The following is a 14,768-nucleotide window of genomic DNA, read 5'->3' on the forward strand; positions in this document are numbered from 1 at the left end:
TTTTTTGTATTGTTATAAGATGTTGTTAGCAAATTAAATAATAAAACACCCATATAGCTACCAGTATGTACATTTATTTGAGAGAAATAGGCTAGTAGCAAAGTTTGCAGTTCTACGTATTTACAGTTTTGGAGCAGTATGAACCTTGTAACGAAGAAAACCAATATTATTAGGTGTATATCCACTGATTTTACAGCAGAAACTAATATGAGATGGTGATATACATATAAAGTACAGTAGTAATATAAAAATGATATAAAATTAACGAAGAAAACATAAATTATTACATGTATATCTATTTCTTTGAGAGAATAGAGTTAACATTGTAGTTGTGTATACGGAAGTACCTCTTTAGAGTAGCATTAAGATTTGTTATGAAATTCCTAAATAAAACACATATATATCATTGCACGTGTATCCACGTATGCTAGAGGCAAAAGTAACCAAATACATTTATAGTAGTATGAATCTTTAATGAATTTAACGAAGAAAATACAAATGTTGGTACATGAATATCCACGCTGTTGTAGAGAATGCCGCAATATAGTAATTTGGTATACGTATGTACTCTTATAGTAGTATGAATATTTTTATGAACTTAACGAAGAATTTTTCTAGATGGTTAACGAGAAAAGCATAACTCTTGCGATCTATGCATAGCCACTTTGTTCAGAGAAGGAAGTAACGTAATAGTGTGGTATGCGTATGTACTTTTTCTAGTAGTATGAATAGTTTTATGAAATTAGCGAAGAAACATGTAGTGTGGAATGTAGATAGATTGACACTCAACACGAACTACACCTATATATACACACAAACATTTTATCCGATATGTTACAGCCATGTCATACCTATCTATACATTACATAGGTCTACGTATAGATTGTATTTATTATCACTTTTACCTGTAGTAACTCTTTATAGTACATAAATAAAAACAAAATAAAAATGTAGACGCCATCTCCCTACAGTAGTTACTAAACGTTTTCACACTTTATGTACAATAAATAGAAACACCTTTTTGAGCTTTATTTAGTTAAAGATGTATCTCAAACAGTCATAATTATAAAATGATACGACTACCAATATGCAAAGAATTACTTAAGTACCAAGTGCTTGATAAATCCCCAAAATATTCAAAATCTCAACCGAACTGGCGAAGAGATGTTTACGTAGACAGGGAAACATATAGCTTCATTTGGATACAAACAGAAACTGTAGATATGGTCCACATTTAATGACTCGTACACTCCTCATTAGCTCACTTATCACCTTGTTTTCAATGACATTGCATGGACTCACTATCTCCGATTCATTAGTTATTGCCATTTTAGGCATAGGTGTTGGTTGGCTTTTCGAATTTTCAACCACTAAAATGACACTTTTTCCCACTATGCACTACTCAGAAATGAGCGGTCTCTGTCGTTCTCTTATGTGTTCGTGTCCTTGCCATCCATAACAAAATTAACAGTTCAACGTTAACAGATAACTCACGTACAATCAAGTAATCAAAGGATCATTTAAAAAAATGGCTAGTGTTACCACGTTCCGCGTGGAAGACAGATTCGGTTCTTGCGGGAACTCATGTAATTCAGATCCCAAGTTTAAGATGTACTTTCACGTTTCATATACCTTCGAAACTGACACAAGACAGCAAACTCTGAAACAACCGACTAATAATAATATATTGATTTACTCACATAATCTATATATATAAAAATGGAAGTGACTCTGATTATGACTTCGTACCGCTTGAACCACGAGAGTTATTCAAATTTTCAACTTAGATGAGGTATAGGCCTGGGATGTTTTATATCACTTCACTTTGACGATGCAACTTAGGGGAGGGGGACGGGGGATATATATAAACCATCGAAAATGACCGATATTAGTGTCGAATCTACAGTTTTCGGGATTGCTGAGATGCCGTTTAAATCTTATTTGAACTTGGGAGAGGGGTATATATATATATATATATATATATATATATATATATATATAAAAACCCCGATATTAGTGCCGAATCCATAGTTTTCGGGATCGCTGAGATGAACAGTGACACTTCCGATGCCAGATAAATCCAAATTCAGTCCTTTATGTCAAAAATGTAACGTGCTCTCCCCGTGCGAAGAACGGGTATTCTGCTAGTTGTTGCTATTTTTCAATTAAGTATTCAGTGAAAAATTATATCAAAATACTATAAATAATAGGATAATAGATTAATTGTGGTCTTTTCCTTATAAAACGTCGGTTTTGTGAAATAATGGAAGTTTTTCCTTTTTTTGACTTTTTATGACTTTGTTGTTTCAGTACCACTTTTGTTTTCCTGTAGTGGACTCGACAAGTCGTTTACCGTACATTCGGGGTACTTGTGAATGCTATGCTTAGTCCGAGATTGGCTGTCATAATTGGTTTTCTAATTGATATTCAGTTGTTGCAGGAAAGTGGAAGGTATTCAACCCCCATATACTAAGGATCGTTTTGGTTCCAGAACCATTTAATCAAGTACCTGGAAGATATACATGTTGATATATTTTTGCTGGTTGCCGAAACTTAATTTGATCGTCAGGGAAAAAAAAACACCTTAAACCAGAAACAGAGCTACAAAGTTCAATTTACAAACGGCTATTTTAGGGATGATGTTAATATAACGTCATTACTCATAGAATTTCTTCTTTCTTCAGTGCTAAATTGTGTCAATAATTTTCAAATAAGAAACTTGTTATTAGCATTTTAAAGTTTTTCCCTCTCGCAATATCTGCGTCAATAAATTTTATAATCAAGTCTTACTTTATTCATAAACACACACACACACACACACACATATATATATATATATATATATATATATATATATATATATATATATATATATATATATATATATATATATATATATTCTCCGTTAGTCAATCACTTTCTACTATTACTGAACCACTTTCTGATATGGCTTATTTTCGATCACTTTTATATTTCTTCTCCCTCCCCCATGTCTCGTGGTGAATTTGGATTTAAACGACATCGGAAGTGCCACTGTTCATCACAGCGAACCGAAAAGTATGAACTCGGCACTGATATCGGTCATTTTCGATCATTTTTATATATCTTTCTCTCCTCCTCCCAGTCTCCCAAGTTGTGGGGCTGAATTTTAATTTAAACGGCATTGGAAGCGTCACTGTCCACCTCAGAGATCCGGGAAACTGTGGATTTAACACTGATATTGGTCATTTTCGATCATTTTTATATATTTCCGCTCCTTCAAGTCGCATGGCTCAATTCAGATTTAAACTGCATCAGAAGTGTAACTGTTCACCTCAGTGACCCTGAAAACTATTTATTCGGCACTAATTACGGTCATTTTCTATTATTTTATGTATCCCCCTCCTCCATGTTGCGGGACATGGCATCAAAAGTGTCACTGTTCATCTCAGCGAGCCCGAAAACTATGGATTAGACACTGATATTGGTCATTTTCGATCATTTATATGTGTATCCTGCTTCCCCTCCCTAAGTTATGGGTCTGAATTCGGATGTAAACGGGATCGGAAGTGTTACTGTTCAACTCAGCAACCCCGTAAACAGTGATTTCGACACTAATATTGATCATTTTCGATCATTTTTAAATATCTCCGCGTCCCCTAAGTTACGGGGCTGATTTGGATTTAAACAGCATTGAAAGTGTCACTGTTTTTCTCAGTAACCCCCAAAACTATGGATTCGACACTAATATCTGTCATTTTCGATCATTTCTATGTGTATCCTGCTTCCCCTCCCTAAGTTATGGGTCTGAATTCGGATGTAAACGGGATCGGAAGTGTTACTGTTCAACTCAGCGACCCCGTAAACAGTGATTTCGACACTAATATTGATCATTTTCGATCATTTTTAAATATCTCCCCGTCCCCTAAGTTACGGGGCTGATTTGGATTTAAACAGCATTGAAAGTGTCACTGTTTTTCTCAGTAACCCCCAAAACTATGGATTCGACACTAATATCTGTCATTTTCGATCGCTTTTAAATATCTCCCCTCCTTCCCCTCCCCTTAGGTGCATCGTCAAAGTGATACCGTAAAACTCATGTCAGGTCCGATCATGTTCTATGTGGAAAATTTAATCGTGATCGGTCATTTGGTTTAAAAGTGATGAAGTCACAAAGACAGTCCCTTTCATTTTCATTTTTTAAATATATCTCTCCCCCTCGTACTCCTCTACGTTGCACCGTCAAAGTGAAATGAAGAAAATATCCCAGGCCCAAACCTTATCAATGTTGGAAGTTTGATCGGGATTTGTTAGGAGGTTCAAGGGTTATTGACTTTTATTCATTTTTATATATTTCCCCTCCTTTCGTCCCCTCCCCTAAGTTCTACCGTCAAAGCAAAATGACAAAAAACTTCCTAGATTTGACTCTCACCTATGATGAAAATTTGAGAGAGATCGGTCTATGGTTCAAGAGTTATTCTCACGAACATAGTCACTTTTATTGTTATACTATATTTTTATACTGGAAGTGTCATAATTGATTTCAGCGACCGCGAAAACTGGATTTGACACTAATATCGGTCATTTTGGATTACTTTTATATGTCTCGGTATCTCTCCCTTCCCCCCTCCCCCCGGTAACCCCCGGCCCGGAGCCGAGTAGAGTGAATTTGGAAGTTAATGCGATCGGAGTTTCACCATTGATTTCAGCGATCGCGAAAACTATGAATTCGACACTAATATCGGTCATTTTCTACTACCTTTACATGTCCCGGTAAACGCTCCCCCTGAGACCCCTATGGTTCGAATTTTGAGAAAAACGTTTAACTCTTATCTGGAGCCTGGATTAGGGTATTCGTGACTAAAATTTGTTAACTCTCGGTCAATTTGTCTGGTTCCCAAGCCGGTTCCGGTAAACGACCCCTGGGACACCCTGTTTCGAAATAAAAAAAACGCTTCGTCTTGATCTGGGGACTGGACCAAGGAACCCCTGAACAAAATTTGGTAACACTCGGTCCACTCGTCTGGTCCCCAGGCCGCACACAGACAGACAAACACACAAACAAACTCTTTATTTTATTTATATTAGATTTGTTGATTTTTGTATATCTGCCCCTTCTCCTCCAGTCCCAAACCTCATGAATGTTGAAAATTTGATCGAGATCTGTGGGGTGGTTCAAGAGATTAAGAGTCACAAGCATAGTCACTTTCAATTTTATAGATTTTAAATGATTGTTCCCAACGAGGTCTACTACATTTTCAGAATAGTTCTTGCCACCATTATTACATTTTTAGTGAAAGATTTTCTTTCTGTCATTGAATGTTAATTCTAAAGCTCTATAAACAATTTGTTGGAACTAGTAACGGCATCCACCGATTTGCACTTTTTATTTCCTAATGAATTATCGATATTTTATTTTTAATTTTTTCAGTATTTTGTCTTCAGACGCAGAAATTGAAGATTTTTCACACGTTATAATGAGGAAACAAAAGTGGAACGCAATGTTCTCTCTTTATGAAAATTGATTTTGATTTGATTTTATTTTATTTTAGTTTAGCGTCCCGTTCAGCAGCGAGGCTATATATGAGACGTGGACCTACTGATTAACGTGGAATCCGAACCACATGAGCTCCCGCCGGGAATTGAACCCGGGACTCTCACGCCAAAGGCGCGTACGCTAACCGCTTAGCCACGAGGGAGCTCATTTATGAAAATTGAAATATCTAAATAAGCCATTTTTTTTTTTTGGCAAAAAAGCCTAAACATTGTTTGGAGTAAGCTCTAAACTACGATAAACAAAGCCACGTAAAACTAAATCTCGCTGATTTGCTGTTGGCCTAATGGCGCTTGTACTCCTCCGCAAGATAGTTCATGTGATTGCATTACTACTTTTACTATGAAGCTTCATATAAAACTGCTATATTATTATAAATGACAAAAATATAATACGGATTATCTAATAATGCTGCAATCGAGTGTAGCTAATGAAACATTAGAAATAAACACTAAGCATGCGCAGTAATTATGGCGCCAACTCAACTGTGGACAGGTGTTCTGCTTTTAAAGTCTGAAAGATGACTGGCATGAATCCCGGTTCCGCGAGTGTTATGGTGAAACACCAACAAGGCAAACCTTTACTCACTAAGCAACAATTGTTTACGAGCGAAATTCAAATACTTTTTTTTTTTTTAATCTTTCGAGTTTCTTTTCTTTCTTTTCTGCTGCTGCTGTAAGTATCTGGACAACACGAGACAGTATTGTCAAAATGCACGTGTATAATTTGCTCCTCCCCGTGGGGAGTGGGAGTGATACATCACTAGCCAATCGTATTTGTGACTAGCAGAAGGATACAAATATTTTGTTTATCGGAGTTTAGAGCTTACGCTGAACAGGGAATAGGATTTTTTTTTGAAAAAGGAACTTTTTCAAGCCTTTGTGCAGTGTGTCCGTAAAGTCGCCAACCCAAAGTTTGATGGCAAATATCTTTTGATCTAAGAATGATAAAGACCTGAGACTGGAAACAAATGTAAGCATGTTCTACGTAGATATCTTTGAGATCATGAACAATGCTGAAACTTGTAACGTTTTTGTGTAATAACGAAAGAAATTACCGTAAGTGTAAAATAAAAAAAATAAAAAAAATGTGCAAAATGAAGAAAATCAATATTCAGTTGCAGAAAAGTGATTTCCTGCGCGTGAATTCCTGTCTATATGTTCAGTATGCATCAACATTTATCCATTGATGTGAAAATGTGACAAGCTTGATGCAGTGTTGCCATATAAAAAGATTATTTAATGCAAGTCCGTAAAATGGATGTTTCTTGATAGAAACGCGGCGTCTGGCTACACTGTTGTATAATTACAGCAGAATGTGTATTTTAGATTAAATAATGATTAACAATGAGATTTTGCACATAATTGATAACATAATTTTTTATGCAAAAATTTGCCATATCCGGGTAGGGTGTAAATACCTCAATACGGATATTGTTTTCTTCTAGAAAAAAAATATATATGTATACAGGTTGTTTCCATGGGAGGTTATTCCTGACACTAAGATAAGACAAAAAGTATAGACCAACCTGGGTACACAAATGCTTCCTTTCGGAGTTATAGGATGCCGAAAACATGAAAAAAATAACTTTAAAGGTCCATAGCTCCAATACTATGGGACCTACTCTAGTTGGGTCAAGACTTCACTTAAGAACTAGTATGTGCCCTATACAAATATCCATGTTTCAGAATCCTACGGTATTTCTGCAACAGTTTTTTACAGAGGTAGTTGGTGAGTACCCTTAGCCAAACTTCCTCTATGAAAATTGTGTGAGTACCACAGGATTTTGAAACATGTATTTTTGGATAGGACACATATCAGTTCCTAAGTGAAGTCTTGACCGAATTACGGTAGGTCCCATAGTTTTGGAGCTATGGACCTTTAAAGTTCATTTTTTCACGTTTTCGGCAGCCTATAACTCCGAAAGGAAGCATTTGTGCACACAGATTGGTCTATGCTTCTTTTTTTTCTTATCTTGGTGTCAGGCATCACCTCACAAACGTTGTCGGTATTCTTTTGAAACACCCTGTATATACACGGGACTTTTCCTTAGATAGAACCATAACCATCAGAGTAAATAAATGTTCTGAAAATGTTTTAGCACAAAAGATCCAAGAGAAATAGACATGATTAGTTATCTAGTGGTAATTCAGGAAAATATTTGTTGTTTTAGTTACCAACTGGGATGTTTCATACATTTCAGTCTAATTAACTTAAAATTTCCACAAGATAACTTAATGAATAATGATGCTTTTTTTATAGACAAGTTTAACATATATACGAGGGTGGATTGGAAAGTTCGTGTCCTGACCTACAAAATTAGGAAATATTTGTACGTAATCCAACTCGACCGAGATAGATTTACGCAACCTCGCCGGTGACATTTCTATACCAGTTTTAGAAAATGATTCCTTGAGCCCTGCAAAATATCCCAGTACAACACCTTTCATCTCTATATTCGAAGAAAATCGCTGACTTCAAAAACCTTTTTCAGGTTTCTAAACAAGTGAAAGTCCGATGGGGCCAGATCAGGCAAATAGAGCGGGTTCGGCAACAGTTCGAACGCACGGGAATGAATTTCTGCCATGGATGCAGGGACGTATGAACGCGCGCATTGTCCTGGTGACTTTCTCCATGTCAAATTTCCATCAATTCCGTTGACTTAGCGCATTATAAACTCCTCGCCTGAAACAACAGAGAAATGAAATTTTACACATTGACTACGAAGGGATTTAGCTACGCTGATAATGTATACAAACATAAAATATTTACTTCCTTTCTGGTCGGGCCACGAACTTTCCAATATTCCCTCGCAAATAAATAAAAGTCAATCAATACTATTCCTGAATAAATATTACCACTTAAATAAGAACAAAATAAACAGCATTAGGTTCTGTGCACAGCGCACTTGGTAAACTGAGGGTTAATAATAACTGTTACCGTACAAATTTGGCTGTTCTACCTTAAATAATCTTTGGGAAAATAGGTTACAAAATACATATAAGAGAACACATAAAGAAGAGGTTGATGATTAGAATCGTTTAGCTCAGTAACAACCAAATAACGTGATGTTAACTCCAGCCCATATCATGTCGTGTGGTGATTAACCAAGTCAAAGTATTTCACTGATGGAGAGAACGGTGGTATTTCGTCGAATTTCATTTATACGTTTCCGTGTTTTACTTCTTAGTCGTATCTTGATCAACCATGTCATTAGAATCAAAAGAAAAAAAGCCTTTCTTTTCTTTTCTTTTTCTTCTTTCTTCTATAAGAAATTGAGGAATATCAAGTTCGAAACTTTCATCCAGCACGCTTTGTTCTGTCAGCGTGAAATGTACAGTGATTTTTAACATATATGACTTCTGAGATATTATTGAAAGAATAAAACAGTCCTTTATTAATTCGATAGTATTTTTGTTGGCACTTAGCTGGACATTGCGCTTCATTAGTGGCGGCTCTGGAGAGAAAATTGGTTGTGTTAATTCAACAAAAATGGCTCTGTGTTACCCTAGTTGTGTTAAATTGTGACACATGTCTGCTACTACTTCTAGTCCATTGGATTTTGAAGTAAATTGTCAAAATGGTAGTGGCTTAGATCAACTACTTGACATCGTCTTCGTGCATTGAAATACACCGAGAACAAGTGTAAGAACATCGAGAACAGATAACACCACTTTTTTAAATGCGAATTTTGTCACCGGTTATTTTCACACCACTCTACACAGACTCTGTGTCAGCCCGGTAACCACGGGTCTGTGTTAACCGCAAAACTAGCCCACTAGTGTTGAAATAACTAGGTTAAAGTGGTAGTAATGCAGGGACCAATGACCTGTGTTAAAATTGAGTTGTTTTAACATAATCCTATTTTGATGTGTAAAACTTAAGGGGTGAAAACTTACCCAATGCACAAATTCTTGAATAGAGATTTCTGAAGCTGCATAATGTCTTGAGATGTCTTGAGATTTCTTTTTCTTTAGTCTGTTGAGATCAAAATTAACTTCTGCCGACGTGATTTGCGTCAAGAACCGCCTTAGTAAATTTTATCAGAAAATTTATACGCTTCAAAACTAATAGCAGAAATGAAATTATCGAGCTCCATCGTGCTAAACGGTTAGTGTACGCGCCTTTGCCGTGGGAGACCCGGGTTTAATTCCCGGCAGGAGCTCATGTGGTTCGCATTTCACGTTAATCAGTAGGTCCCGTGTCATATAGTTTCGCTACTGAAAGGGACGTTAAACTCATAATCAACTCAACGAAATTCTCAATGTTAGAAAACCGGTTATTTCCATACCGTTCAACATTGATTCTGTGTCAATCCGGCAACATCGGGTCTGTGTTAATAGCAACAGAAAACCCTTGGTGTTGATATAACACGTTAAAGTGGTAGTAATGAGGGGACGAATGGCCTGTGTTAACCGAAATACCGGTTCTTTGGTGTAGAAATAACATATGTTAAAGTGGTAATAATGCGGGGAGGAGGGCACGTGTTAACCGTAACACCGGTTCTTTGTTGTAGAAATAACATGCTAAAGTGGTAGTAATGCAGGGACCAATGGTCTGCGTTTGCTGTATACAAGTTAAAGCGAGTAAACTTACCTAATACACTAATTTTTTGAATACAAATTTGTGAAGCTGCATGAAGTTATCTTTCTTTAGTCAGCTGCAATCAAAATTAACTTATATCGGCGTGGATTCCGTCAAGAGTAGCCACTGGAGTCTATAAATACCATGCGAACTCGTTTCAAAACACAATACAACGTACAAAGAAAGAGACAAAAATCAAAGAACTAAGACACATATATACAAGGTGTTTTAGTGAGATGTCCTACTTTCTCAGTAGTTATAACTTTGAGTTTATAATTGGCATGTAAATTATCAATATATATTGAAAAAGTGCACGAAATTAGGAGTTTCGATTTTGGTACGTATTAATCTTCTGTTCACACGCAGATTGGTCATTGTTTTTTTGTTCTCAGATAACCATTAAAATGGAAAACACCATTAAATAGAGTGTTTTTTTTTTGTATAGAATTATTTCTTTATCAATTGTTACATCCACACAAAGAGTTTAGTGACGTTAAGTAGTGTTAGATGGATCCGATAGAAAGAAAATTCTAAAGTGCCCCATTTGTGTATTTTTCATGGTAAGTGATTCATGACATATTGTGAAGTTAGTAATTAAATATATATTTTTGGAATATGAAAAAAATCGCCTCTGTTATATTTGAGAAAACCGCCCAGAAAAAATCGCCCAAAAGTAAACCACCCATTGGTAGAGACGTGAAGTTTTCGTTTTAACGATAACATCGAAAACTTGAAAAAGACCAAGTAAAATATATAGATATACCTCAATATATGATAGAAAGCCGTTTTTGGTGGTTTTAAATCGCGAAATAACTCGAATTTTGTACTTTAAAAAACGCCGAAATGCACTACATAAAGCGATAGATTCGCGAAATCGAAATGTTGGCCGGCAACACTAATAAAATAACACAAGTTCCCTTTCCAACAAAATGTGATTCACAAAAGACCATCAGTCCTGTTATTTTTAGACTGGTTGGTTAGTGAAAGTTTGCCCCTGAGATTTTGCTGCCTGTGCTCTTAAAGCACTATCTTTGCCAGCTTCCAACGTTGATTCTGAAAGATATTTTTCAGAATACAATTCCATAGTTACGGTAAGGAGGCAAAACCTTAAAGAAGAAAATGTGGAAATATTGACAATTTTGTCCTTTGAAAAATAAGAAGCATTGAAGAAACTATAAATTCTCTAGTAAGTGAAAATGTTTGTTGATAATGATATGAATTGCGTTTTAAATAGTACATTGTGAATTGATATTTTTGAAGTGAAGAAAATGTTAGGAAACCCTATGCTATGAATTGCGTTTTTGATAAGTAGACCCTATATTCTGAATTCATTGTTTTTTGAGGTGAAGAAAATGTTAAGAAACACTGCAGTGTGGTTTTAATTCGATATGTGTATTCAAATCATACATTAAATAAATCCAAGTTTAGGAGGGATATCAAGTCATTTTTTCTCAGATGTTAAGTTCAAAAATATAACTTATTCTTTTAGATTTAAGATGTCAAAATTTAAAACTATTCGTTTAATTTTAAAATTGTATTTTATTTTAATTAGCTTTCCCAGACCACGTTCGCTATGTTTACAATATACTTGCTTTTCAAAAATATTACAAAATAAAGCAAATAACACATATTTTCTTGTATTAAATCGCAAAAAATAACACCAATGTTTGGCAAAAATAACAGATTTCAGGGATGAGATAAAACAAAAACTTTACGTCCCTACCCACTGGGTATACTTTCAGGCAGTGTTGGTTAAGTTACCTGTAAAAATGTAACGCATTACAAACTATTTTACTTTCCCTTAAAATGTAACGCGCTACTAAGGCGTTACTTACCCAAGAAAATAACTGTTACCCTACTTCGAAAGTAACGCGTTACTTTTAGGTCCGAAACTTTGAATATGTGAAAAAAATTCTTATTACTTCAATTTTTCGTACTGCTAATACTACCATTATTATTATTATTATTATTATTATTATTATTATTATTATTATTATTATTATTATTATTATTATTATTATTATTATTATTATTATTATTATTATTACTATTATTATTATTATTATTATTATTGCACCTTCTGAAGAACAAATTCTTGCTTGACATCTATGCGAATATTTTCATATAATGTAACATTGACTAAAATGCCATACTGCGTTAGTCGTAGGGATGGGCACGAGTGAGTTTTCTTTTAAACTCGACTAGACTAGAAACAGACATCTTTGAGCTCGACCGGAGAACTCGGCTTGAAAAATTTCCTCTAACTCGACTCGAATTCGGGTCGAGTTTCGAGTCAAGTTGAGCCAAATCCAGCCAAATCCTGTGTATAGTTTCGAGTACTCTCTTCAAGTATTATACATACACAATATAATTATTATCAATGATACTACTACTACTACAACTTATTATTATTATTATTATTATTATTATTATTATTATTATTATTATTATTATTATTATTATTATTATTATTATTATTATTAATTATAACGACACTGTGTATAAACATGAAAGATAGGCAGTTTGTATCTGAATACTAAAAACTATGTGATTGCCAACCTCGGTAGTCGTGAAGTTTAGGAGTCAAAGACAAGGAGAAAAGTAACGCAAACTAGGTACGTTACTTAAAAATTTGTAACGCGTTACCGTTACAGTTACATTGGAAAAATGTAACACGTTACTAAGAAACATTACTTAAAAAGTAACGCGTTACTTGTATTATGTCACTTCCCAAGACTCTTTCAGGACAAATGATGTATGCCAAAAGTTACTAACGAGATATTCATTTATGAAATATGAACTAAATCGCTTGAGTCGTTTTTAAGAAAATCGCCCAGAAAATCTCACTCAAAGAGTAAACTATCCCTTGTAAATATTTTATGAACAAATGAATTACATCATATTGTTGGTTACTACACAAATATTTATTTATGAACTATGAGCAAAATCGGTTGAGTCGTTTTTGGGAAAATCGTTCTAAAACAACTCACCCCAAAGAATGAATACCTCTCCTGGATTACCCCACAGAAATGACTACCACAGTATAAGGATTATTAGTAAAATATTTATGTTTGAAATTTAAACAAAATCTTAGAGCGGTTTTCAATAAAATCGCTATTTTCAATTTTCACCTTTCAGTAAACTACCCTCAATTTTGGGGATGGGAAGAATATTCGAAAAGAGCCAGTAGCGAAAAATAAGAATCTTAAGTTGAAACTTTGGTTGCGTTTACGTTGAACAGTAGGATTTTTATGCGAGCGTACACGTTTAAGGCGGGACAAACGGACGGCCGACAAGTCGGACAAACATCCAAAAGTACCTTTTTTTTTAATCCATTAAAATTTCGTATTCGATAATTTTCAATAACTCCATGCTTTCTTGGGCCGCGGTGGCTCAGTGGTAGAGCGTTCACCTTTGGTCCTAGGGGTCCCGGGTTCGATCCCAGCCCCCGCCAAGTGAACTTTGTGGAGGACAGACACCGTGTGCGTGGGTTTTCTCGGGGTTCTCCCGCTTCCTCTCACTTTCTTCATTCCACCATTTCGTTCATTACTCATCATCACCGTCTCCTTTAGCCTAAGCGGCATAGGCGTGGGACGTAAAACTCAAAGATTTCATTTCATTTTTCATGCTTTCTTCTCTGCTATCATTACTAAAAAGTGAAAATGAAGGGCTATACTTTGATTTATAATTAATTATTTTCAAAACACAATATTTTCATATTATATATATATATATATATATATATATATATATATATATATATATATATATATATATATATATATATATATATATATATCGGGTGTTCTAAAATGGCGCCCATGAACCACAGAGCACTATTCTACAGGCCAAAATGAAGCGAAAATGATATATGATGTTTTGCCCTCCGGGACCTCCTTCAGCCGCTATGGGGAATCAAAATTTCACAATCTTGCAACCTTGCAGATTAACTTGGAGCCATTAGCATTACTTTATGAATACAACAATCAGTTGAATCGATTGCTACACTAATAACTGATGCTAGCATCAATCAATATCAATTTTAGCTGCCATCTCAAAAGAATCGATATAACTATTTAATAGATTGGTAGATCTAATGTATGGTTGATTATTTGCGACGTTGCCACATAGTGCAATTTGTGTCTCCAGACAAGGACTCGAAACGTATATATATATATATATATATATATATATATATATATATATATAAATTAACGATCTTATAATGCAAACTATTTTTTAATGTAGTGTAGTGGTAGGGCGGGTTTTGAAATAAGTAAATTGAAATTTTAGTTTAACGTCTACATTGCCGTAGACGATGATTTTGTAGGTATAATTATTATTGAATCCATGACTAAGCGTAGTCTTCCTAGGCCTGTGCTACCGCTTCATTCCTTTCCTCCTTTCTTCAACGTAATGTTGGGCACAAAAACAGGTGTCTCGGCTTTTAGAGATACTGAAACCATTTTTTGAAAACTTTCCAAAAAAATGTTTTCAGAAACTGGTTCGCTTTTCTATCAAAACTCGTTTCAGTTACCTATCAGAATGATTTCGATTTTAAAATCAGTTCAGCTTCTATGAGAACCCGGTTCGGTTTTCTATTGAAAACTGGTTTCTGTTTTAGAATTTTTTTTTTCTTTAAATCAAAATC

This window comes from Thermobia domestica, chromosome 17, assembly GCF_964235325.1.
Source record: "Thermobia domestica chromosome 17, izTheDome1.hap1.1, whole genome shotgun sequence".
Lineage (NCBI taxonomy): Eukaryota > Metazoa > Arthropoda > Insecta > Zygentoma > Lepismatidae > Thermobia > Thermobia domestica.